The 26910-nt window shown below is 31.8% G+C and overlaps 1 long non-coding RNA gene and 1 other non-coding gene across 2 annotated transcripts; both read right to left on the reverse strand.

The window, feature by feature from the left end:
* Positions 1 to 16717: 16717 nt before the first annotated feature.
* TRNAD-GUC (transfer RNA aspartic acid (anticodon GUC)) lies at positions 16718 to 16789 on the reverse strand. The gene has a single exon. It is a non-coding gene; the product is annotated as a tRNA-Asp (tRNA).
* Positions 16790 to 24021: 7232 nt separating this feature from the next.
* LOC139090384 (uncharacterized) lies at positions 24022 to 25887 on the reverse strand. The gene is made up of 3 exons (XR_011544371.1): positions 25523 to 25887; positions 24304 to 25458; positions 24022 to 24179 (listed from the first exon to the last, which is right to left on the reverse strand). It is a non-coding gene; the product is annotated as an uncharacterized lncRNA (long non-coding RNA).
* Positions 25888 to 26910: the final 1023 nt, after the last annotated feature.

A 26910-nucleotide genomic window follows, 5' to 3' on the forward strand; every position in this document is an offset into this window, starting at 1 on the left:
ATAATCATCTCTCATTCGCTCTCCATCTCATTCCATGTTCAATTGTTTGCATGCAAAAATCCGACAACATACAACAAAATTTGTCTGAAACTCCAATTAGTTACACTTGAGACCATTTATGGCAATGGCAATAAATCATTTTCATTTTTTTTTTTTTTGGGTTTTTTCTTTCTTTTTATGCAGTCGACAAACATAACAAATATAAGAATTGGCAATTGATATTGATTTTATAATGCATTTGAATACATTAAGGACATTTTCCTCCTATATATTATTAAACTTTAAATTTTTTTACTGTTGATTTATGGGTCCATTTGATTTGCATTTGTATACATACGCAGATTTATTTATTTATTTTTTTTGCTTTTGTGTGTCTCAATGCTTAATGCTGAAGAAAGAATATTGGGAATTTATGTAGCTTGAAAAAAGGTCTGCTTATGTTGTGGCACTTAAAAGTGTCAGGAGGACTGGCTTAGTGAAAATTATTGGAATAGGAATATAATAGCTGTAATGTTGAGTGTTTTGGAATTAAGTTGATATGGTTCTGTGGGTATGAATGGGTTTGAATGGGATTATAATGGACATAATCAGGGGGAAAGGATTGTTGGTTTGTAGCTGGGACTGAAGTCATCGAATCAAGACAAAATTGAAAATCTATGCAAAGTGGAGATGAAGAACACACCAGGAACATGATGAGTAGCAGAATACATAGGTTCGAGAGACATGACATTATCAAACAAGTGGATTTTGCACTAAAATATTTACCGAATGGACCTGAAAAGCGCCTGACTAGTTCTATAGAGAATTAAAATAATAACCTAGACTTGAAAATTGTGTTCTTGGCAGGGTGGGGAGAGTTTTGTGAAATAAATCAAAACTCAAAACTCAAAATGAGAGTTTGATTTAAATTCATTGAAAAAATGAGTTTGAATTTGAATTTGAGTTTTTTTTCATTTCGAAAATGAGTTTGAGTTTTTTTTTAAACTCAAAACTCATGTTGAGTTGAGTTTTGAGTTTGAGTTTAAACTCAAATCCAAACTCACCTTGAATTAAAAATTCTCTTATGGAGATTTCTTAAGATTTTTCATAAATTAAATTGAATATTGCAATATGATCGGAATTGCACCTGGCTTTAAATTTGTTCCTGGATCTTTTGGTTCCAAAATATTTGAAATAAAAATTACTTTCTGAACTTTCGTGAGAAAAATATTATTTGTTGATTCTTCTGTTGTTTGTGACTTATTGCTTGCAAGAAATGACTGAATATTATGGATTATTGCTGGATATGACCGCAAATGAGGAACTGGCCACTTCCAGTGCTGAAAAATCTTTTTTCATGCAGTTTTCGCCAAGCAAATATGACAAGTTGTTTGTTATCACTCAGAGTACTGAAAGAGCACTGGAACTGCCTGGTTCCTCTACATCCACAAAAAATTTTTTGTTCCTTTTTCATCAAGGAATCACCTCTGAAAGTTTGAAAATTTTTGTTGGAACTGACCGGTTCCTTTGGTACCTGATAGTTCCATACATCTGAAAATAATTCTGTATGATTTTGGAACTTCATAAAAGTTGCCAATGTACAGCAGGTACCAAAGGAACCGGTCAGTTCCAACAAAAATTTTCAAACTTTCAGAGGTGATTCCTTGATGAAAAAGGAACAAAAAATTTTTTTGTGGATGTAGAGGAACCAGGCAGTTCCAGCGCCCTCTCAGTACTCTGAGTGACTAAATCCAATTCAGAACACTTTGCACAATCAAATGGAGTAAAAAATATTTTCTAGCATTGGAAGTGATCTGTTTCTCACATTCAGCTACTTCCAACCATCTTAGATCAAGCTCATCCATGAGTGCTCCATTTTCTGCAAGCAATAAGCCACAAATCACGAAAGAATTAACAAATATTATTTTCCTCGTGAAAGTTCAGAAAGTCATTGGTTGCTGTAATTTTTATTTCAGTTGGAACTCCAGAAAACCAATTTGTTGGACATGAATTGCATAAACTAACCAGGAACAGATGAAATGTTCAGCAAATCATATTAATTCACAGAATAAGTGAACATCTCTCAAAATTCTTTAGGAATTCAATTAATGAATTATTTATTCAAGGTGAGTTTGATTTGAGTTTAAATTCAAACTCAAAACTCAACTCATTTGTATTGAGTTTGAATTTTTTCAAAAAACTCAAACTCATCTTCGAAGAAAAAAAAAACTCAAATTCAAATTCAATTCAATGAAAAATGAGTTTATTTTTGAGTTTTGATTTAACTCACCCACCCTGGTTCTTGGGATAACTCCATCCCCATCTGTTGAACACATTTTAGAAAAAATGACGCTTCTAACTTCAATTAGATCTAGATGCTGGGTTGCAAGCTGACTGGCTGGTTGGTATGCTGGATGGAAGGCAGAATGGCTGGTAGACTGGTCGGCTGGCTTAAGCGCAAGAACTCAGCAACCAGATATCGTAATCATCCTCTGATTTAAAACATTCTTTATGTACCATCGAGTTACTGGCATGTAGCTTAGTCTGGTAGCTTTAAACCATGGTTAGATGCTTTAATTAATGAATTATTCCTCGATCAAGAGCACGAGGACTTTCAACATTTTTTAAAAATCCGACTAACCCTCCCTTTCCAATTTTTTGTATTCATTTCAAAAAAAGTTTAAAATTCTCAAAAGAATATCTGGCTACGTCCTTAGAGCGCCTTTCTTGATTGGAATCTATTTTCCAAAAAAAAAAATATTTTAGCAGTTTAATATTGTAAAAAAAAGTGTCATATTAGCGGGAGATTTTAAACAATTTCAGAAGGATTCGAACCTTCGAAAATTATTTTTCTTACAATATTTAAGCTTCAATATCAATTTAAGTACAAATTATTTTAACAAAATCGCTTTTAATTTCTAATTATTAAAAAATTAAAATAAATAATTTACAATATAATATTAAGCATGTCCTACAATATTCCCAAAGTCAAAATTGTTCCTTAAACATGAATTTTATAATAACACAATCATATCAAAGATCAAATTCTATCAATCCACACTCAAGTGTGAACCAAAGTGTAGGGTTGGGCAAATATTCGAATATATTCGAATATATTCGCATATGAATAAAAAAATATTCGAATATATTCGAATACATATTCGAATATGCATTATTCAAAAAATTCCGTTGCATTTGGTTTCTTCAAAGAGTAATTTCTAATCGCATTTGTGAAGTATGTAATTTCATACAAAAGTTGATCAAAAATCCTTTTTTTGCTTATTTTTGGCAAAAAAAGATAAAATCTTAGTAAATTTGTGTTAAAACATGTATTTATGACTTGGAATAATGCTCTTATGAAAGAATGATGACGCATTAATGCAATTTTATTAAGAATTTCTAATTTTTTGCCAAAAATGAGCAAAAAAAGAATTTGTGATCAACTTTTGTATGGAATTACATACTTCACAAATGCGTTTAGAAATTACTCTTTGAAGAAACCAAATGCAACGGTTTTTTTTTTGAATAATGCATATTCGAATATGATTCGAATATATTCGCATAAAATATTCGAATATTTGTATTCGAATATATTCGAATACGATTTTGCCCAACCCTACCAAAGTGTGAAAAGCAGTCCCAAGGGTAGAATATCCAATAGGTCATTTTCACACTCGACTGACTCTAAATTCTCATGAAAGTAAAAGCATTTAATATCAAATTAAATGGTCAACTGCGTACAAAAATGTATCTAAATTGTCGATTATAAAGTCTCGGAAGATTTGAATCTATTCCTTTAATATTAAATGAAAATTGCTGCACAGGAACAAAAAAATATCCCAGAATCCTTAATAGCATCAATAAAACCGCCACACGTCCAAAAAATACCCGCATAATTTTATTTCATTTTTCATTATTTTTTATCATGAAACAAGAAGAGAAACAAAGAAGCAACAGGGACAGCATCTATTATTAAAATACTTGATTATATGTAGGACACGCCACTTGAAGGCGATTCCCACTTCACACGAAAATATAAAAAAGGTTGTGAGAAATTAATTTTTTTTATCTAGCACAAAATATCGGTATAAAGGGTTTAATAATGACGAAAAATCAACAACCCCTCATTGTTGCAAGCCCTATAGAGTCACCTCAAACTCTCTTAAATCCGGAAATAGTTTAGAAGGGACGCAAAATAAATTTTTTAACCCTCAAACGCTGCACAATGCAGCAATAATGCAGTTGAAGTTGTGAATCAGTTTAATTACTTTGACTGTCTATTTTTGTCTATTGTTTGGCTTCTACATTTCATTAGGAAGCCCGGATGTAAAATGAACATTTAACTACGTTAACCCTTTGAGCGGCTACTCATTGTTAAATACTTTCCATCCTCTTATTTTTTTGATTAGTGCTACGCTCTCTTTTGAGAGTAATGTGATACATTTTAAAATATCGCTTGATGCCTGATGCTGTTTAGGGGGTGGGTTAGAGCTGTTGGAAGTTGAATTGCAAATGTTTGCATTTATTCGTAGCTTTAATTGGTCTAAAAGTCTCTAGACTAGGGCAATCTGATTAAGAACAGCCTAGCTAAGCTCAATTTGATCCAAAAGGCACCAGCTTAGCTCGATCTGAACCAAGAGCGCCTAAGATAGCTCAATCTGATCCAAAAGTCACTACCTTAGCTCAATATGATCCTAGAGGCACTAGCTTAGCTCAACCTGATCCAAGAGACACTAGGATAGCTCAATCTGATCTAAGAGACACTAGCTTAGCTCAATCTGATCCAAAAGGCACTAACTAAGCTCAATTTGATCCAATAGACGCTAAAACAGCTCAATCTGATCCAATAGACACTAGGACAGCTCAATCTGATCAAAGAGACTCTAGACTAGCTTAATCAGATCCAATAAACGCTAGGGCAGCTCAATCTGATCCAATAAGCACTAAGACAGCTCAATCTGATCCAATAGACACTAAAACAGCTCAATTTGATCCTAAATATACTCCTGCCTATCCAAATCAGTTCCCATCCCCCTCCCTCGATGATTACACGAGAATTAAATGAACATGGCTATTAGCGAGCATGATAAATTGCACAAAAAAAAACAACAATTTTTAATGCCACTTGAGAAGATGAGAACAATTTTTTATATCCATTTTTTTACCGCCGCTCGGAACATCCGCAGATCGCATCATTTTACAGTATTTAATGTATTAATTTACAATTGTTTGTGCAAACAAGCGACATAATAAATGTCAAAACTAGAAGAGATTTATGCTGTACATTTTTTCATGATCGTGAGCATACGCTTTGCATAATAATTACCCACTATGTTTGCATACATCGACAGCATCAAACCAACTGTGGATGGATGTTAAAGGATTTCTTTGTTCATGGGAAAATGATACTTGAAAAATATTTACTTTAAGCTTTTACATCATTTTTTGTTGCTGTTAACATCTAATTATTCACAAGAATCATGCTGGTAGATGTCATACATGATATCATCAATAAGATTTTTATCAAAACATGAAATTAATAAAAATATAAAATTGTTAACACTTCGATGATCTTGTAATTGTTGTATTAAGTTCTCATTTAGTTATAAATTAAGGATGGAAAAGAAATTTGCATAAATTTGAAATCAAATCATGTGGAAAATATGTACACGCTTATGAAAATTATTTGTGTATGATGTTGATTGAGTGATATGATGCGGGTTGTATGGTGAGAGAGTCTTGATTTTGAGCGGAAAATTTGCAAAAAAAAATATATTTTGTACAATCATTAAATATATTTCTTAGAAATAAGAATGAGATTCGAACTCTCGTTAATATTAATATTTTTGAAACATACAAAATTAATTAGCTGAACTTATTTTGATTTAGTCCTAATATAAGCATTAAACAACATCAATATTTGTTTGGAGACGATAAAAATATTCTTAAAAGGAATTTGTCAATACAGGTAGTATTGCACTTGGGATTGGTAAATGACAGACAAGAGCCAATTAAAGAGCCAGTTTGATGCGCAATCTGAGAAAGGCCACAGAACACAATTGATGTAATACCCAGTGTTGTGTCATAGTTATTGCTAATAATGGATCCCAAGTAGACAAAATCATTGACTACTTCAAATTTCTTATCACCAATAACTTGCCAATAACTAGATGTGATCTCTCCGTTTCAGCGACCATTAGGAACTTTGTTTCATCCTCAGTGACACGAAGTCCGAACTTATTAGCTTTCACAGTAGTTCACAAATTTACTTACTTACTACGCTGGCCGTACAAATCAGCTGTGATCCATGTACTCCTTCAGTTGACGTCTAAAACTGGCTCTGTTGCTGGCGGTCCATGGCAAATTGTTACATAAAATCAATTTTAAGTTTCTAAAATCCCTAAAAGTAGTTATCAGGACAGATAACATTTGAAAAATATGATACTTAATGCGTGCAACATGCTCCTTTTGTGTAATATTCTTCAGGCTTCAAGTTATACAATAGTTTGAAAAAATTAGTAATTTTCAGTTTTATTCATGATTAATTCGATAAGGAGTACTCCAATCAGTAAATGAATCTCTTAGTCTACCCCGGATAAGGCTCATTATACCACTACTAAATTTAGCAGAGTAAAAATTTACACAATTGTTACAATTGATACACATACTTATGTAAGTTGCAAGCCTTTTTTTTCCAGTTTAAATTCAAATGCATTTTTTATCTTTTCTTTTGTTTCATCAACATGAGCTTTACATCATTATAAAATAAAAGTTATATTTGAAATTTCACAGTTTTAAAAAATATCAGTAGTGCTTAACTTTGCTCTATTAATTTTAAAAGAGCCTTATTGTGCAGTATTCTGAGCAAACTATGGGATACATTCACTGATTGGAGTTGTAGGACACTTAATCGAATTATTCATGAATAAATCTGAACATTTCAATTTTTATAAAACAATAAACATAAAGCCTGAATTGCAATACACAAAACGACTCTCCAAAATTGAGAATAAATTTAAATTTTCATCCAAACTAATCTTCATAAAATTTATTTTTACTACAAAATAAACACGATATAAAAAACACTAAACTAATTACATTTCCACATACATTGTATTCAAACCAAAGCATCTCCTACCAAAACATTTTAATGACTTTAATTTTACGACTATATAATTTTTTTCTTTCTTTCTTCCAAAAAAAATAGAAGTATTTTAAATAAGTTTTAGAAAATGAGTTCAATAACATTAGAGGATAATAAATTTCACATTAAATCCTTCCCACTCAATCCACATTTACAAGGAGAAGATGAAGGAGCACAAAAAAGTGAGCTGCACATTTGGATGGATTGTAAAAAGTGAAGAGGAGTCGTTGGAATGTTTGGTAACATGAAATAGATGCTGTAAAGGAGGATGCCGAATTTGAAGACTTTCAGGAATTTTTGCAAGATTTTAAGGAATTTATGTCAAAAGTTGTCATTTAGGAAATCTAAAGACAGTACATGCAGTGAATTTTGATGGGTCTAGATTAGATTTTGTCCAAAATTACAGGCCAGCAGCCCTAAACGAACTATAAAGCACAGCCGAAAACTGCAAACCTGCGATTCTAATATGCAGAAAATGCAAGCCAGTGGTTCTTGGTCGAATTCCTGTCTAGAATATTGTAAACCTTGATACTTGACATGATTGAGATTTACATTGATTTCCATACAATTCTAAATATCCATGACTATTGACTAATGACTATTATCACTAGTATGAACATTTTTGATGACTGGGATCAGGACCTTTGGTGATTTAAAGCTGCATTATTAAGAAAGTATTGATATTTTTCAAAATTAAATGTTTTTTACTTACTTACTTCCTGGCGCAAGTGCACGGACGCCCATTGTCTCATTTAGGAATCGTCTAAAGCTGGATCTGTGAATTAGATAACTTCTTCCAGTTATTTATTCCCAGCACTTTTGCATCGTTGCTCACACAGCAACTTAAATGGTAAAAAGTTAAATTAGTATAAAATCTTGATTTGAAACATTCCAAATAACTTGGAACTAACAAGAGTTCGAATCTTATCTATAAATTTAATGCATTATTCTATCATTCTGGCAGTGTGATTTTTTTTTTTAGCAAATTCCTAAATCAAAATTTAGATTCTTTAACCATACAGATTGCGTCTTATCCCTCAATCTACTTACTTACTTCCTTGGCTGGGGCGCACGAGGTCCCATTGTCGTGCGTAGGGAATGTCTGAAGACAGCTATGTCCTTCGAAACCTTCTGCCTGTTCGGAATATTAAAGACTTTAGCGTCCTTTTCAGCACATAGTGTAAAACCTGGATACGCCCTATTTTGAGACACATCAGCTTATCAGATACTCAATAGCCCCTTGGCGATAGAACAGTAATAAAAGAATGTCAGCTCAAAGTTCGGACAGAAAATTTGTACAAACTAGGTGACAAAGCCAGCCACAGAGTCAGTTGGAAAGCCTTTTGTTGTGTCCTTAGCTCCACACAGGAGCATGGTCTTGCAGTAAGTAAGGAAAATAGCAAATTTTAAAGCTATAAATACAAAGAACAGCCAGAAAATCCAAGTCTAGCTGACTTTGTATAACTGACTGACTACAAAGTATGAGAACAGTGACTTGAACTTGACATTTGTCCGTTGCTACCCATCTAACAAACAACCCCCAGAGAGAGAGAACCTTACATCTTATTAACATTATAATGCTCGTTTTTTTTTCCTCATCGCTGCAAAAAGACTGTAAAAATTATGCATAAAAATCCTTGAATGAAAGTTATTCTCCTTAACTGCACTGTAAAAAATCTCATTGAAAGTAAAAAAAGAAAAACTGTAATAAGTTAGTGCTGTAAAATCCAATTTTAAAGAAAAAGATGTAGATTCTTAAATACTTTAATTAATTATCTTCATACTTGAGAGTAAATGGCTTGTATCAAGCATGCTCTTAATATTCAGTCGTTGATATTTTCGCAAAAAATCCCTTTTTTAATGAATTTATTTTTTTTATAAAAATACATAAAATTTTATGATTATTTGTTTAAGCGATTCCCTATTTCTGTGGACTTTAAGAGGGATTTGAAGGAACCTTTTTTCAGCGGTTGTAAATTTCGCAACTTTTTTTTTTTTGCTATAATATAAACAAGCAGTAATGATAATGCAAGATATGACTGTGAAATAGGAAAAACATAAAATTTTATGTTCTCAGTTTTGTCATTTTTTGAGCTTCCTTCACGAAGCAACTTTGTGACAGTTTTTTAATTTTAATTTTTATGACAAAATCGAATCGTAAAATTTAACGATTGTTTCATAAAATAAAAGGATTTCTTTTAATATTTTCGCGATCTGAATTTTTAAAATAATCATAATAATGATGAAGATTCCAATTTATTTACTATAAGGACTTAGATGTGTGTTGAGAATGAAAAATTAAGTCTATAAATGTCAACAATCTGAAGAATTTTTTGTAATAAAAATTTTTGTTCATTTTTGTGATTTTAAAATTGCAAAAAATTTAGGGTTCTTGCGAAATTAAGGGGGGCATATTAAGAAATATACTTTAATGATGGTAAAGGAAGGGACAATTTTTATGTCTTTGCATCGTCTGGTCCTTTCTAAGCTGCTTTTCTGGTCTTGCAGATCAATTTCGATCTCTTGTCTTCTTTAGACTTCATTGATAGCTGCTGCAGCTGGTTTGAAGTGTCAATTAGCGTCAACTAAAAAAATCATTTAAATTGAAAAATTGTTTAATTTTTGTGAGTGGTTTGGTGGCCTAGTACATTCAGTTTCAGACAGATAACCAAGAGGTCGTCGGTTCAAATCTCTCTCCGAGCACTTTTTTTTTTTTCAAAAATTCTTTATTTTTTGTAACGAATTTTCAAAATTCAAAAATTTTAAATTTAGAAATTTTTTCCTTCAAATTTCACATACTTCACAAGAACGCATCCCACTTAAAATTTCCATAAATACAGCTTTTACCCAAGTTCAACCAAAGAGTTAGTTGGGGTTTGTGGAGGGTGTTGTAAGCGCTTGGCTCCAGTAGTTGTGTAAGTCCACATTGAGTACTAAAAATCGACAAATGATATACGTAGAAAGCACACACACGTAAGGTCGTTAGGCTCAATAAATCTTTGAAGATGAGAAGCAAGTTCATCTTAATAAGTCGGTGGCAGCTGGATTGACGCAAGCTGTAAGCAGCATCTTCTGCCCGGGCAAATCCATTGAACTCGATTGTGCACAAAATTTTTTTTTTGCGAATTTTTTTGCATTTTTTTAAGGTTCAAATCCTATCAATTCAATAAATTTTAGCTTGAAACAGCAATTTTAAATTTTGTAGCATGATCCAAAACATTCAACAGAGTCTTTTATATGGAACAGCATCAAAAATACAGCACAAAGCAGCTCATTCTATTCTACACGTAGTAAAACATGCAGCATTGAAATTTACTTGATTTTCATCCCCACCACTTTTGGTTTATATGAAGTCTCGTGTAACAACGTGTAGTAAAATTGTGGAAGGGATAGAAAACAAGGCAAAGTGCATGTTTTACTCAATGCTGCTCAATGCTGCATGAGACATTAATTGAATGTGACTGAAGCATATGCTGCTGTTAAACCTCAAAATATCATGTATAGTTATCAATTCATATTTTTTGCAGTACATAATGTTGTAGGAACACTCAAAGTTTGTCCATAATAATAAATGAATGAATCATCAAAATTATGGATGTACATTAAATTTAGTTCCTTAGAAAATTTTGTTAATAAGGAAATTTCTTCCCATTTTCTTGATAATTTTATTGCTGACGTCTTGAACAACAGGAAATCAATCAGAAAAGTTTCCTGTCCAAATAGAATGGGCAATGGTCAATCATATTAAAATTACACAAAGTGATTGAAATTGGAAATGTTTTGGATGTATCGCTAAGAATTAGATGAGTTAGGTGGTCAATATTGAAGCCGAATCCGAGACTTGAAACCGAATCCGAGACTTGAAGCCGAATCCGAGACTTGTAGCCGAATCCGAGATTTGAAGCCGAATCCGAGACTTGAAGCCGAATCCGAGACTTGAAGCCGAATCCGAAACTTGAAGCCGAATCCAAAACTTGAAGCCGAATCCGAACTTGAAGCTGAATCCGAGACTTGAAGCCGAATCCGAGACTTGAAGCCAAATCCGAACTTGAACTCAAATCCAAACTTGAAGCCTAATTTGACTTGGAGCCTCAGGACACTTTTCTGCCAAATTATTCATGTCTTGTGCCTTTCGAAAGCATTCTTGTTGAAATAAGCAGCTTGAGGACAATCTAGACTCTAAATTATCCACAAATTCTTTTTGCATCAGCTTTCCTTTATCAGCCAGACGTTCGAATCCTAAAAATAAATCGTTTATTAAAAGCAATAAAATTTGCGTAATATCAAATCTAATTTAAAAATGCACAACAAGTCCCTTCTTCAAAATCGATTAATTTATAGCATTTAAAGACATCCTTTTAATAACACTTATTAGAATTGATTGAATAGATGTGCCACGTCTGTGTGTATCGTAAGCAATTTCACTTATAAATTTTTATGACCTTCTAATTTTATTTCCTTCTTCATTCCAAGCTACTTTTGAGGCTACCCTCAAGAAAAATCAAATCGAAAAAATTGTTTTCCCATAAAATATATAAAAAGGCAAACCTGAAGCGTCACTTACTGTTTAGAAAATTAAATGAAAGGGAATTTTTAATGACTTTATTGCTTTACGCGTAAGAATGGAAATAAGAGACCTTACCATTTGAAGATGATTAATTGATGGCGATGTGAAACAGTTGAGATGTTAAATAAATATGCGTTTTAAGAAAAGTAGATTTTTTGATTAGATTTCAATGGAAATCGCATTAGTTGTGAAAAAGGTTTAATTTTATGAATGAAAAGCAGTTGAGAAATGCTTATACATGAAGTTAGATGAAGGATGTTGATGAAATGGGAAGTTAGAGAATTTATGAGGTATATTATGACGCATTTTTAGAGTTAAAGCAGTGATGGGCAACCTGTGTGACACGGTACCCTAGTGTGTCCCTAAAAATTGGTAAAAAAGCTATAAGTTGTATGAATCGTGTGTTTTCGGTCGGAACTCTGGTTTATATTGGACTTTGGCCGAAACAACCAATAAATACTATAAGGTCCTGCCTAAAACTGAAGGTCTGCGCATCTGAAACTGCTAGAACTACAGGCATTTAATTCTTGACCTAGGACTTGGCTTTATATAAGCTTCTAATTCAAATTTAATTCAACTTGAATCGTAATTAGTTTTGACAAATTATTTAATATGTTAAATTGTATTAGGTTCGAATCCTTCAAAAAATCAAACCTAAATATTTACGTTATTTGAACTATGGAGTAAAAGGGATTTATTTTTTTTTTAAAAAAAACTGGACAAAATTAGAACAAAAAACTTCAATTTTTTTTTTTTGCTACCAAAAAATCCTCCTCATAAAGGAATTATTAAAAAGCCCTTCAAGATATCGCGCCCATAAAAATATTTTTTTATTAATCGTAATTCCATTTCTTTAACCATCTCATGAGTCCTCTCAATGTTAAAAAAAAAGAAAAATCAGAACGAGAAGGCAGTGATGTAAAAAATTAAAATTGTACATGAAATGCACCCTAACCAATTTGAAAACGAGACTCATAAAAAAATCTTAAGAACGACACCGAGAGTTTTACTATAAAAAAAAAAATGTTTTTCCGATCCTTCTTATTTTTTTTTAATTTTTTTCACGAGCATTTTTTTTTATCGTTTTGTAATAAAAAAATATAAAAGAAATGTGAAATCAAAAAGGCGAAAAAATGAATTGTGCAAAGCGCAATCACAAATATTTAAATAGGCGAGTAAGGATAATGAAATGGGATGAAATGTTTATCCATAAACGAATGAAAAATTGAGCATAAATCATAAATTTTATTGCTGTAAAGAAAATATAATATGATTCTCAAGATGACAGAGGATATAAAAATGTTCTTTATTTTTTTACTTTCGGATGACTAAAAAAATTAATTTTAATATTTTTAATGACTTTTGTGTCTGTTGTGGGAATTACGTAACGGAATTTAAGACTCAGCGATTAAATAAATGGAAATTTAATCATAAAAAAGTTTCAAAATTTAATTGAAATTTTAACGGTTTTTTAAAATTTGAAAGTTGTTTCAATGAATTTTTCGGAAACTTTCTCTTGTGAAGTATATAGATTTTAAAGAGAAATGGGCAACATTTTGCACTAATTTTTACCAAATTCACGAATCATTCCCCAAATTTCAATCCTTCATGATCATCCACATCCACATCCACATCCACATCCACATCCACATCCACATCCACATCCACATCCATATTTACATCCACATCCATATTCACATCCACATCCATATTCACATCCACACCCAACCCCTTAAACCCCAATTTCCGCCATATTAAATTTCAGGGTCATTGTGCGTTTGTGGTCGACATTGATGCAATTACTAAAGATTGATTAACAGAGGCAGTGATGGGTTGGAACAATATACTATTATACTATGGCAGCTATTTGGAATTATCAGGAATTATCAGGACTCAATCAGGACTCAAGAATGTTTTAAGCGGTGGTTAATAGGCTTATATTGTTATCCTCCATCATGTGCCTTTCTGTAAGGCTTTCGTATATGTATTGTACTCATCCCATAAAACTGACCCGCAAGAGCGCCACCTCTTTTTTGGAAGTTGGTTCAATTCCTGGTTTTTAATTTAAGTTCAATTTCTATTTAAATTGTATGAAATCTATTGCTGCACATGACAATAGAACTTAAGCAAATTCTATTGCTTAAATCATATTTAGCTTCCTGTACTTATTAAGCAAACAACCCCAAAAACCAAAATTCCTTAATATAAATATCTAAATTGCCAAATTAAAATTAAAGAGTTGTCGTAGATTTGTGGTGGATTATGCAACACATTGGTTTAGTATAGTATTTGAAGTGTCTTTATTTGGGACTAGCTTTCAGTATTGTTCTTTAAATATGCCTCTGAATCAATTGTTACATTAATCCCATAAGTGGAACTCAAAAGGTGGCGCTTCTCTTTTTTACCCCACTTTTTTGTTGCTTTTTTTTTGAAATATGGGATTTTAGGTATTGAGGTTCAAATCCTTGAATTTTTTGTGAATTTTCAGAAGGTTACTCTAACAGGCAATGAGCATACCCATCTCATTGAGCGAGCCTATGAAAGTACTCATTCAATTTGGTAAAGCAGGCTCCATTTCGTGAGCATTTTCCATGTCTATTCTAATTGATATAATTTTAATTTAGCCTTACTTTGTTCTGCAGTTGATATTTAACGTTAAACTAGAGTGGCCAGAGGATTTTCACAAAATATGGGGACACTTTTAGAAAAAATCGGGACATTTCTAAGTTTGGCACTATTCGGGTACTTTTAGACTATTTTAAGTCTTAATATTCAAAGAAATAGTTTAATTACGGAATAAAAATTCCAAAATTTGGAAGGAGTTATTGAGCGTCCCGGCAAAAATACAGTAATGACCCCCAAACCCTTTAAATACCGCATTCCGCCAACCTCCGCCATCAAGGGTTGCAACCAGTTTGTGGTCGAAATTGTTGTGATTACATGTTTGATGTTCAGAGCTTGCTCTGTTCTTGGTACCTTGTCTATTGGACCCCTTTAGTTGCTTAAACTGAAATCTAGTAGATATTGTGTATTACAGTTTTTAAAATCAAATCAATGTTCCACGTTTCCCATGAATTTTTTTTGTTATTTTATTGACTTGTTTAGATTTTTTTGCATTTTTGCAAGTTCGAATCTCAAAATTTTGTGTTGGGTGGAGTAAATCGAGTAGATGTGCTAATTAACATCAACAAAACTGTCAAATTCTCTGATTTTTAGTCCAGTATTGTGCTTAATGAATTGATAGTTACATATATTTGACAATTACTATCCAGAAAATTGGTCATTCGCTTTTTATGTTACGTATAAGCACGAAGCAGTTCTTAAAATTTTGATCATTTCCCTTTGAAAATCAGAAAATTTCGTAGTTCAAATCCCTAAATTTGTCAATTAGTTGACGAAAGAAGTTAAAAGATTAGAAGAAAACTTCGAGTCATAAGCGGGTTCAACTCCCAAAAACGACAAAATTACGGGTGTATTCATGTTTGAATTATCAAAAGATTTTTTAAGCAATTTTTGCTTTTATTTTTTTTTAAATCTAAAATTTCAGCATTAATAACATCCATTTCCAACAATCAATCTAATCATTAACTAGAACATCCATAAAACTTCATAAAAACCAATTTATTAAAATTTAATCCAAAATTTGTCACATAAAATTCATTTTTACAGCTCATGTTGAATGAGGGTTATTAGTTTTTCAGATAAATAAATCTCGTTGAATCCACACACAAAAAGAAGCAGCAAAAAGTCGTAAAGATTTTTATGACATCCACATGCATTTTAACAAATAAGTTTTGCAGCTACTGCTGCATCCGCATTACATTCAAAAGAAAATCAAAGTCAAATATTTGGAAATGAGAAGAATGGAACCATAAAAGTTGTCTGACTGACTGGCATTATTAGCTGCTGGATATACCATAAAAATTAAAATTATTTGATAAATTTTTATATTTATTGAATGAAAAGCCATAAAATCATCTTTAAGCATCCACGAGACTGCATAAATTTCATTTATTGGACATAATTCATGTCTAATTAAATGCATTTTTATGCTCATCATTTTCATTAATAAATGAGAATATTAAGGAATAGATTTTCATGACATTTTAATGTCTGATTCTCATTATCAACCTTTTAGGGCATTTAATTTACATCCACAGTCATGTGAGTGAGTATTGCCATCCACAATAAGCCACAACGAGGATGATGAAAAGCAAATATTTAATTAACATTTTCCATTAATGTTGCCACTTCCAATGCATAGGATTTTACTGGATAGACGTGGGGGTCATTCAGCTATGATGTTTGGGATTTGAACCTTTTCCTTACTCATTTACTTCATATTCATCCACAAATGTCTTCAACTTTATGTATTTTCCTAATCCACCCTTAGCACTCTAGACATCATTCATGGATGTACCCCACACCTGACGCTTGATATTGTTGTTTGCATAGGATAATGTACATGCAGTTCTTATGTTAGATTCATAAATTCAGACATGATATGTACGCATCATAAATGCAAAATAAGATTATCAAAATACACTTTCATGCCGAGTTCCTTCAACTCTTCCCTAACATACAGTAACTCATATCATCATGCATGATGTCTCATTTCATAATTACTAATCCCCAGAAATAAATATAAAAAGCCATAAATGCTCGGGTTGATATGAATATTTGATATATTTTGGTAAGTAAATAAAGCATTAGCATTTAGAAAATTCAGGTTTTTTGGATATTAGATGTTGACTGTGCTGTACTTGTCCATTTGTTTAATTTTTCCGACTCAGACTTTTCCTTTTTTAATTGCTCGAAGGTAAATGTTGCTCATTTAATTAGGATGTAGTTCATTTTATGGACATTTGTACAAATAAATCTATCTGTGATGTTTAGGAACAAGTTTTCATACTCATTTGATGATGATGTCAAAATAGTCTGCTGATAAAAAATTTATAGAGCTAAAAATAACTCTTGATTGTTGCTATGTATACAGAAAATATTTGAAAAAGTTGCAAAAAAGAAACCTCCCCGGCCGGGAATCGAACCCGGGTCTTCCACGTGACAGGCGGAGATACTCACCACTATACTACCGAGGATTGTTATTTGATGAGTTAACTTTCACAAATGGTCTTTTTAAAGTAGTGAGCATTGTTTTTATTTTTGATTAAAGTGTCAATTGCTTTAATTATAGATAAGATAATTGCTTTTGGCTCATCAATTTTTCAGATGTGTCATACTATTTAATGATAAGAATTTGAAGGTCTTGAACAAATTTTGAAATAATTGCAATTTTAAAATAGATTTTTAACAATTTTCAGTGTGCATGACAACTAGAGGTGCATTGCTCTTAAAAACCCCGACAATAATAATTTGTAAAATTTCAAAATAAAAAATAAAAATGCGGAAGAGTTGACAAAATACAAAATAATAGATTGAGGGTATCAATTTTCACCAAACTCTACTGCCATTTGTCAAATTTAGCCAATTCTGGTCACATTAAGTGTAAATTTTATTTTTTCAACTATTTTTCAAAAAGAGTTAAATCCTTTTATCCCTTTTAACATTTTAAAACTGATTGAAAAAAATTGTCCTTTTGTTGTCACGTACTCAAAATTGTGGCAATTTCTAGCTTTTGTTGAAAATTGTTGGAAATGCAACCCTTCTTCCTACATGCCCCGAAGTGTCGACACAGATTTTTTTTTATAATTCGCAAATTCCTTTTTATTGATTTTATTTGCTTGAATTTTTATCTGACATTGTGCATCAAAGGAATTCCCAATCAATTATTGAAATCCTCTCAAAAAGTTATTTCAATCAAAATTGAGTAAAAAAGTGTGTCCTCGACCACCGGCTTCCTATAAATCCGATAGATTTTTTTTATAAATTGGGAAATATGAGATTTTATGGTTTTTTGTTTATTTACTTACTGGTCCACATACGTGCGTGCGTGCACATATCATACACATTTTTCATGACTGATTTGAGATAAAAGTCAGTGATTTTAAACAATAATTGCAATTATTTTTGTTTATTTTAAACTTTCTAAAAAAAAGTTGTAAATAGAAACCTTTTAAAAAATATATCAAAGGATATACCTTACAGACATCATGTCGATATCATCTAAAAACTCAATTACTTGCTGTATTTTTTCAAATATTTACTTTTAAGATTTTTTCGTATTTTTTTTCCCTCCTTTTAGCAATATTGAGGATGGCAAGGATAATTTACTTGGTCAAATAATTCAAGCATCATAAAGTTACCCTGAATATTTGGATTAACAACAAGATGTACATTTGCACACAGGTTGCTATAGATGAGTATCACAATTTACTGAGCGTTGTTTGATTTAATTTGGTGGATGAAGAGTATGGAAGGGTGTTGTTATGTCTTGTTGTCAATTTTCTATTTTTTTGGGTGTCTTGAGGTAAGAGTATGTAGCATGAAGTAAGGATTATGTCAAGAGTGTACTAAATATCCCTACCTTTGCCTATTAAAGTCTTTATGGAAAATGTCCTGGATTGGTTGTGTGGATAAGGAAGCTAAAGTTCTCAATATCCCTAATTGGCAAAAGTTATCGAAAGATAGAGCTGCCTACAGACGTTCTTTAAACGCGGCATTGGGCTCCGTGCGCCCCAGCCAAGGAAGTAAGTAAGTAAGTACTAAATATGCATTTTAAAGGTTTTCTATGTGCTTAATGGGTCTTCTATTATACAGAAAAAGGTCTGAGGTCTATTTCTAGTGCAAGCTAGGGTAGCTTACCCTATAAACTGTTAATTTTAGGTAGAACTGTGAATATAGTCCATTGAATTTCAAATTAAAGGTATAGTGCCCTAAGGTATCTTACAAATTGACCCTTGACTGTGTTTTATTAAGAAAGTGATTATTTATACAAGATTCACAGAATTGAGTGACTGTGTAGCATAAGCAGGTATATATGTTTATAAGGTTTAAATATATTAGACAGTACGATCAGCACCCTCATTACTACAACTTCAACTGATCCTTTTTACTAATTAGACGCAAAGGGAGCTACAAGAGGAGCTACAAGGGAGTAACAAGAGTGAGGGAATTGACATCTTTTCCTGAGATAAGGAATAGAATAAATTGACCCTCAATATTGACCCCTTTTGGATATAAATTCCAGACCCTTAAAGACAATGATCAAACTCACCTAAGTGAACGTGTTCTAGAGTGTGCTCTATCAATATACTTGAATATATTCTAGTTTATGAACATCCTTATGAGGATCCTCCTTTTTTGTTCAGCACATCCTGCAAAATGCTCTTCCTAACCTTCCAAAAACTCCACTCATTCTTACTTGATCCCTCAAATTTCATTTCTCTTCTTTTTTTCATCCAAATAAACTCGCAAAAATTCAATCATGCGAGAAAAAGCAACAAAGTTGATTTCTTTTATTTGAGAGGTTCATGGAAATGGCAAATGCGAAAAAATTTCTAAATTGAATAAGTTGAAAATCAAATTAGATGAGAAATGGATGAAAAGACAAGAGATAGAGAGATGTAGATTTGAAATCGGGGAATGTTGAGAATTTTTGGTACTGAAGTCAATTACTTACTTTTTGTAGGGGGATGTGCGTAAATGATGTATGTTAATGGAGAGTAAGTAGAATTCTTCAATTGGGGGTTAGGATTGTCGATGGTGAGACTGAGACAAAGACCGAGACAGAGACCGAGACAGAGACTGAGACTGAGACTGAGACTGAGACCGAGACTTCCCGGGGTATAAGCTCGGCCTCGAGAATTTGTCGAAATCGAGACTTTGGGAAACCTTAATTGGGTTTGAAGATTCAAGGCGTCATCTAAAGTAAGTCGTGAATCACAATTCATATGTACAGCTTGCGAATTAAGTGAGTAAGGTTCAAGGAGAGGAAACTCCCAAAAATTCACAAAATATCACACGATCCCGGCCCTTGACATGATTTTTGGAATCTTTTAGTTTATTCTTAAGCCAATGATGGGCAATCTGTGTATCGCGGCCAACTAGTGTGGTGTCAATAGTTTTTGGAAATGCCATAGGGTTGATTTTTTGACCTTTTTTAACGACTTTCCTTGTCTTGACATAAAGATAGAATCAAAGTTGACTCTTAGGTGGGACATCATTAATGAACAATCCATTAGAAGCCGTTCACTTATTGCATAATGCTTCAACGTTTTAACCCTTTTCCCCAACCCCCCTCCGTAACAAAATCTACATGAATTCGCATTTATTCGACGCATATCAAAATCTGAAAGAGCGTTACGTAACTTATGAACATCCCATAAGTGCATCAATCCTTAATATATATATGCACACTTAGTAACAGAATATTTAAGAATGTGAAAATTTCAATCAAGAATTTTTGTTAAAATGTCAAAAATTTAATTCTAGTAAAATTCCATCGTTCGAATCCCATCCATCCCCTTCTTAAAGCAAATCAATTCATTTCTCAAAGAACCCAATATCTATTAATTTCTTGCTTATTCAACAAATAATGCAATTGAATGAAAGAAAAATACCGAAAAAAAAGGGCATTTCATGCAGTTAATTAGGTTCTTATGCTGTGCCTAGAATAATGAAAAAATATTTAACGATGTGTTAATAACAGAATTATGTTGATGGGCAATTAAAGTACAATTAAATTAATTTCCAATAAAAATTTGCATCTACATGTAAAATCATGTCTATGAATGGATTTTTTTTTGTATGCTGCACAGTGAGGAGATAGAGATGAATACATTTAGATAAAAGGGTTGAATGGGATATAGAAGGTAGATAGGATATAAATTACAAACTGATCCCTATTCAAAATGCAATAAATTCAATGCACTTCACCATGTTCATTAATAACTTGCATTGATGGATATACAACAACAACAAAAAAAATGCCATTAATTCTTTTAGGAATAAATCTCTTGATGCTCGGCGTGCATTTTTAATTTCGTTAAATTCTTTCGATGTTATTGAATGGAAATTTTAACTTTGCATGATTTTCAGCACTTGTTTGTCTTTATTGACTAGACATATGTGCTTGAATGAACTTGTGTAATTTATAGATGGAATTTTAGAGGCATTGATGCAATTTAATTTGATGTAATGGACTTTAATAAAGAATATTGTGATTTATTTGTGGATTTTGCATGAATCAGAATTTGTGAATGTCTTAATGGATTGGAGCTATAAATTTGGATTTATGCTGCTTTAATGCAGGAATAGACAACGTTTAAATTCTAATTTAACTGAATTTAAGGCGGTGAGTCGAGGTGGCTTGGTAGCGGAATGGTTTCGTACTTTGGTCCCTAATTATTGTGATGCCGACCAAGTGGTCAAGTGTTCGAAACTCGACAAGATGAACTCTTTCACTTGTCCTTTTTCGAATCATATGCAGTGAATGCTCGGCATCCATCTGTAGGCTAAAGACAAGAGCGTCCTCAAAAGAGTGGTTCTTTCTGATCCAGTTGGACCAATGTCTGATCCAACTGCAGGTCTACAGAGTGCAGTAGCCTGGCGCATTATCACTCGTTAAACAATCATTAGCTGCGATACGCTCTAAAGCTCTGGATAACGAATTTATGTCCTTGTGGTGTCTGAAAAGAGTGGACACTAGAGAATCGATATACAGGCGATTGTAATAAATAGGCTAGACAACAGGTTGGATATACGTATATATAACTCTTTTAATAGCTCGTGGATTCTATTCCTACCAGATATCAAGCTCTCAATTCATTCTATATAATGCTTTCGATATAACAATGATTTTGTGCAATGGATGGGCTTAGTATCTATGTTACGGAAGTCCGTTGCTTCACAGAGTCATTCTTTAAATGGTAGGGTTTAAAGAAGGGAGTTCAATCTAGGGGCGTCAAAACCCAAATCTGAAAGGTACCACAAATCCTAAAAAAATTAAGGACCAAAATAAATTAAATCCGGGATTCCGGGATTTAATCTACTATCTCTAGCTTTTTTGTGGGACTGCCACTCTACAAGCGAGGGTTTGAGTACGATTGTAATCAACTCTTTAAGAACATATCCCGGCACCGCCACAGTCGCCAGCGATGTGTTTAGTGGTAACAGGACATACCACGCTAAGTTACACACTTGATATTTGAACAGCTTCTAAGTCAGACTTCTGCTTCCCAATCCACCAACTCCACAGAGTACTTCATGATATCATGATTTTGTAACAAAGTGCCACGACGAGGACAGACGCAGTAAAAAACGCAATTTTTTAACACCACGTAATTTTAGCCGTTCTTTCAATTTATCCACCAAAAATCTAAAACTTCCATCAATTTTTCCTAACCTGCATATCACTTTGATCATCAACAAATCCATCGAAAAATGTGCAAATTCATATACAATACACAAACTGCATTACAATGTGTCATAAATGCCCTTTGGTCATCATGTCGCACGAGTGAATTTTTTACAAGCCCCCTTAAATTGAGTTAGCATTACATATGACAGATTTTACATCACTCAAAATGCAATTCAGACAAAAGGCATGACTCACACCCCAACAACAAGCATCCCTTAAAAGGTGAATGGCATGTAACTTCAAAAAGTATTTCCGAACAGAAAAAGGAAAAGAAAAAAAAAATTCAACAAATTTTGCATTCCTCATTCCAACACTTACAACTAGTCATAAATGTAAAATTATGCAAAATTCATGTTCTGTGTACGATAATATTGTTATATCCAATACCCAAAATTTTTCATTACAAAGGCATAGCAGCAGTTACAAAAGAACTACAAAGTTGCATCAAAGAATGTAATCAATGCATTACTTTGTTGCTGATCCAGGCACACTCAATGGATGTGAATTATTTATTTAGCTACCCAAAAAAATCGCCGCAGACTATCTGAACAGCTACAATGTGTCACAAAGTTGGCATCAAGCTATAAAAATTTTCAATTCCGTTTTTTGTGCAAATTTTTGGATATGCTGCGGAGTTTATCAAAAAAAAAAGTTTTACATTTTCTATGCCATAAACTTTGTCTGTGGTTCTCATTATTTTTATTCTATTCGAGCAGTTCCAGCTACGAATATTAGTTGAATTTTCATAATTAAATGTTGATACAATGCAAAGCACATAGCATATCAAATTATAGAGTATAGTATGAAATTTTTCACATTAAAATATATAGAGTGACTATAAAAACTCCTGCTTTACATCCTCACTGGCTTGACTTCAATGGAAGTGTAATAAAAAAGAATTTTAAGAAAAAAATTTTTAACTTTTTTTGGATGATTAAAAAATATTTGTATAGGGATGGTGACTTGGAGGTTAAGGTTTGGTATTTTAATGTATTAATGCTTCACATTTTTAATTTAAAATCTTCAATTTTTTAGAAAAGTTAAATACATTTTTTAAATTTTTAGATTTTTTAAAGATTTTAATTTATTTATTTTTAATTTTTTTTTTGAATTTTTAATTTTTATATATTTTTATATTTTTTTTAAATTTTTTGTTTTTTAAATTTCAATTTTTTTTAAATTTTTAATTTATTGAAATTCAAAAAACTTTAAAGTTTGATTGTCTTAGTTTTCTTAACTTGCTATTTTTAACTTTCGAAGAAATTTTTGATTTTTTATATTTCAAAATTTTAGTTTTTCGAATTAAAAATTTACACAAATTTTAAGTTTTATTTTAAATTTCTAATTTTCTAAAAAAAAATCTTAATTTTTAGATTTCTAGATATTCAAAGCTTTATTTTTTCTCAATTTATATTTTCAAATTTTTGAAATTTGAACATTTTTAGGTTTAAATGTTTTAGATTTGAAATTTCTTAAATTGAAAATTTTAAAATTTTTGATTCTTTAATATTCAATTTTTTAAATTATACATTTTTGAATTTTGGACTATTTAAATTTTTTAAATTCTCTTTATTCAAATTTTTTGAATTGTTTCAAATCTTCAATTTATAAAAAAAAATGAATTTTTATTTTCTAAATTCACAATTTTATAAATTTAAAACTCGTTAAATGTTTTTAGAATTTTTTCAAATTTATAATTTCTTGATTTTCATATTTCTATACTCAATCTTTTAATTTTTCAATTTTTCAATCTTTTAAAATTCAAGTTCTTAAAATTTTTAATTTCTCAATTCTCAATCACAATTGAAAGTTAGATTATTTTTTGAATTTTTAAAATTTCAAGATTTTAGATTAAAATTTTTAATTTTTCTAATTTTGAAATTTCCTAATTTTTAAATTTTCTTTTAAATTGACAAAAATTTTTAAATTTTTAAATTTGAATTTTATAGTTTTTTTAAACTTTATAGTTCTTAATTTTAAAATTTTCACATAAAATTTTCTTTTTTTTTAATTTATTTTTTAGAAATTTCAACTTTCTTAATTTTTTAAACTTCTTAATTTTTATTACTTTATTCCTCCTTGCCTCCACTTCCGTTAATGCCAAAAAAAATTGTCTATGCTTGGCAGTGCTAAGTATTTCAGATGCTAATGACATCGCTCGTTGTGTCGTTCTTCCGTCAAAAAAAGAAAAAATCTCTGAATTAATATGTATATGAGGATATACAGAAGCACATGAAGCGCATCATGCGGTTTAATGGCAGATAGTTAAAATTGTTTTTTTTTTCTGTTCCTTACTTTTATTCCATGATTATGCAAATTTTTTTACTCTCTCGTCTATATTCTCTATGTTGCTGATGATTCCGATTATTTTTTCCGGATAATTTAATTAAAAATCATAAAATGTTTGGGTGATGGTAATGCATTCATATCCTACGTTGACATATACAGTTAAGGAAATTTAATTTTCTCCTTCCATCCAACAAACTAATTTAAAATTTTCAATTGAGAAAATATTTTCAAAATATTTTTCATACATCCATAGTCAGTCACACATGATGGACGAAAACAAAAAATGAGAATGAAAATTAGTGGAAAATTTAAATTTTCCAAAATAGAAAATGCACATTAAAATGAGAACTTTATTGTCCATTCATTGGCCTTCAACTGAATGTCTATTGTACTTTTCACTTACTCGTGCTCATGCAAATGAAAAAAGTTGAGGACTTTAGATATTTAAAAAGGAAGTTAGGGGCGCATTTTGTAGAAGACCAGCTTATACATACTTCTCTTTTGGCTCTATAGTTTATAAAAAGTTAGTTCCGCTATAACAGTGGATGGGCAATGTTTCTGGCACACCTTGGTGGTAAGCTTCTGCATGCGGCGTTCTCAAGAACAAATGGCTGCTTACACTATTATGCCGCGACACAAAGGTTGCCCATCGGTGCTTTATATTATTCTTCGTTTTCGTCCAAAAGTGTTCGCCCAAAACTGCAGATCTGGGGCCGATTTCTTAATCTACTCAGGCAAATTAGGGCTGCTAGAATAGGGTGGCAATTGGCAGAGGAAAGCAGGCGATAAAACCAGCTTTATGCGGCATCTGAGGGAGGCAATGTATCACAGGTGGGTTACCATTATATAGCCCTAACTACCCGTGTAGGGTATTCCGTGGAGGTTATGACACTAAACCAAAGAACCCTTGGATTAACTTTAATGTACAGATGAAAACTGCAGGAATGCACATTTATAGTGCAGAAAATGGAGGCTTCCGCATCTTAAATACAGTAAATGCAGTCCTGCAGCTCTTGACCGAATCCTATTTTTGAGATGTACAGCATTTAATAGGATAGTTCTGTAATATATTGTCAATACCCTTCTAGATTAGTGGTAGACATCCTTTTTTGTGTCACGATACACCTTGTTAGTAAGCCGCGATTTAAGATTTTCCAGCACCTAGATTCAAAAATTAACTTGTTATTCGTTAATCAACAAACTGGCAGCAAAAATTCTTACTTACTTACTTTGCTGGCTTTAGAGATCAATTGAGATTCATGGCCTCTTTCAGACGCTGCATAAAGCTGGTTCTATCGCTGGCTCCCGTCTGCAAATTACCAATACCAAGTGCAATACTGTCTTTGTTAATTGCTCCCTTCCAATAGTTCTTTGGTCATCCACAAACTCTTTTATAATTACAAACAGACAAAATGACCAAAAAATCCACAAAATCCCTTCCAAAAAAATCCAGTTTTTAAAAAAAGAAATGAAAATAAATGTCATGATAGAACAATGAGCCATAGACGCGGCAACAGATTTCAATTTGATCTATTTTTGTCATTTCAAAAAAAAATTATTTTTTTTTTCTTTCAATATCAACGTCCCAACCTCAGCACATCAAACATGTGCGAATGAACTATGGAAATGAAAAATTATTGTATGGACAAAAAAAATGGAAAGAAAGGGTTGACTGTGGACAATGGACTGTTTTGTAGAGGTGACAGGAATAAAAAAAAATGAATTCTACACGCGAATTCCACAAGAATCAATTAATTTTCATTTCATCGTACTTCCTGTTATTTCCACTTCTTTTTTTATTTACAATTGTTGTATTTTTCATATGGAAATAAATATATTTGACAGGATTGACTGAATGCCATTCTTTTGGATATAGCTATATAAAAGTTTTGAGGATATGCCAAAGGAATCCTTTGTTATGCATGCATGTAAAAAATTCAATCATTGAAATCCATTAAAATATTAAAAAATGTAAAATTGGAAAATAAATAACGGATGGATTGTTGGAGCTGCTGTTAAAAAAATGTCCAATTAATATGCAATTCATCTTTTTTTTGATATTTTGTGCGTGATATTTATTGATGTGTTTTGCAATTAGTTTCGTTCAACGGTGTTGATGGCTTCTTTTGTCTTTCGATATTAAAGGCATTTAACTGAATTTTTGAGGACTTTTTCGAACCAATTTTGATGGTTTCATGGCTATATGCTAAGGTTTTATGCATACTTACATCCTTGACTGAGGCATAGGACCATTCGAATGTCTAAAACACTCTGAATCCTTCAAGAAGTTCTGACAGTTCGAAATTTTATCTGTGATTTTATGAATGGAATATTAAAGGCAATGGATAGAGGATCTAGAAGCACAATTGTCTCAATCTGAACTAACCTTCAATTAAGATAATTTGTTGATATCGAGGCATTAGGAACTCTTAATACGAGCTATTAACTCATCAAATTATACTCAATACTCCGGTTCATTAATTCATCAAATGCAAAATTAAGCCCTGAATTAAGTGTAGCACATCAACATGGAAAAATCTTCAGATTTTTCAAGATCACAAAGTTGCAAAAATATGAAGCTATCCTGCAATTCCAGCAATACATCCTCATATC

This window comes from Chironomus tepperi, unplaced genomic scaffold (genome assembly GCF_022539635.2).
Source record: "Chironomus tepperi strain 1889 unplaced genomic scaffold, CSIRO-AGI_Ctep_v1 contig_217, whole genome shotgun sequence".
NCBI lineage: Eukaryota > Metazoa > Arthropoda > Insecta > Diptera > Chironomidae > Chironomus > Chironomus tepperi.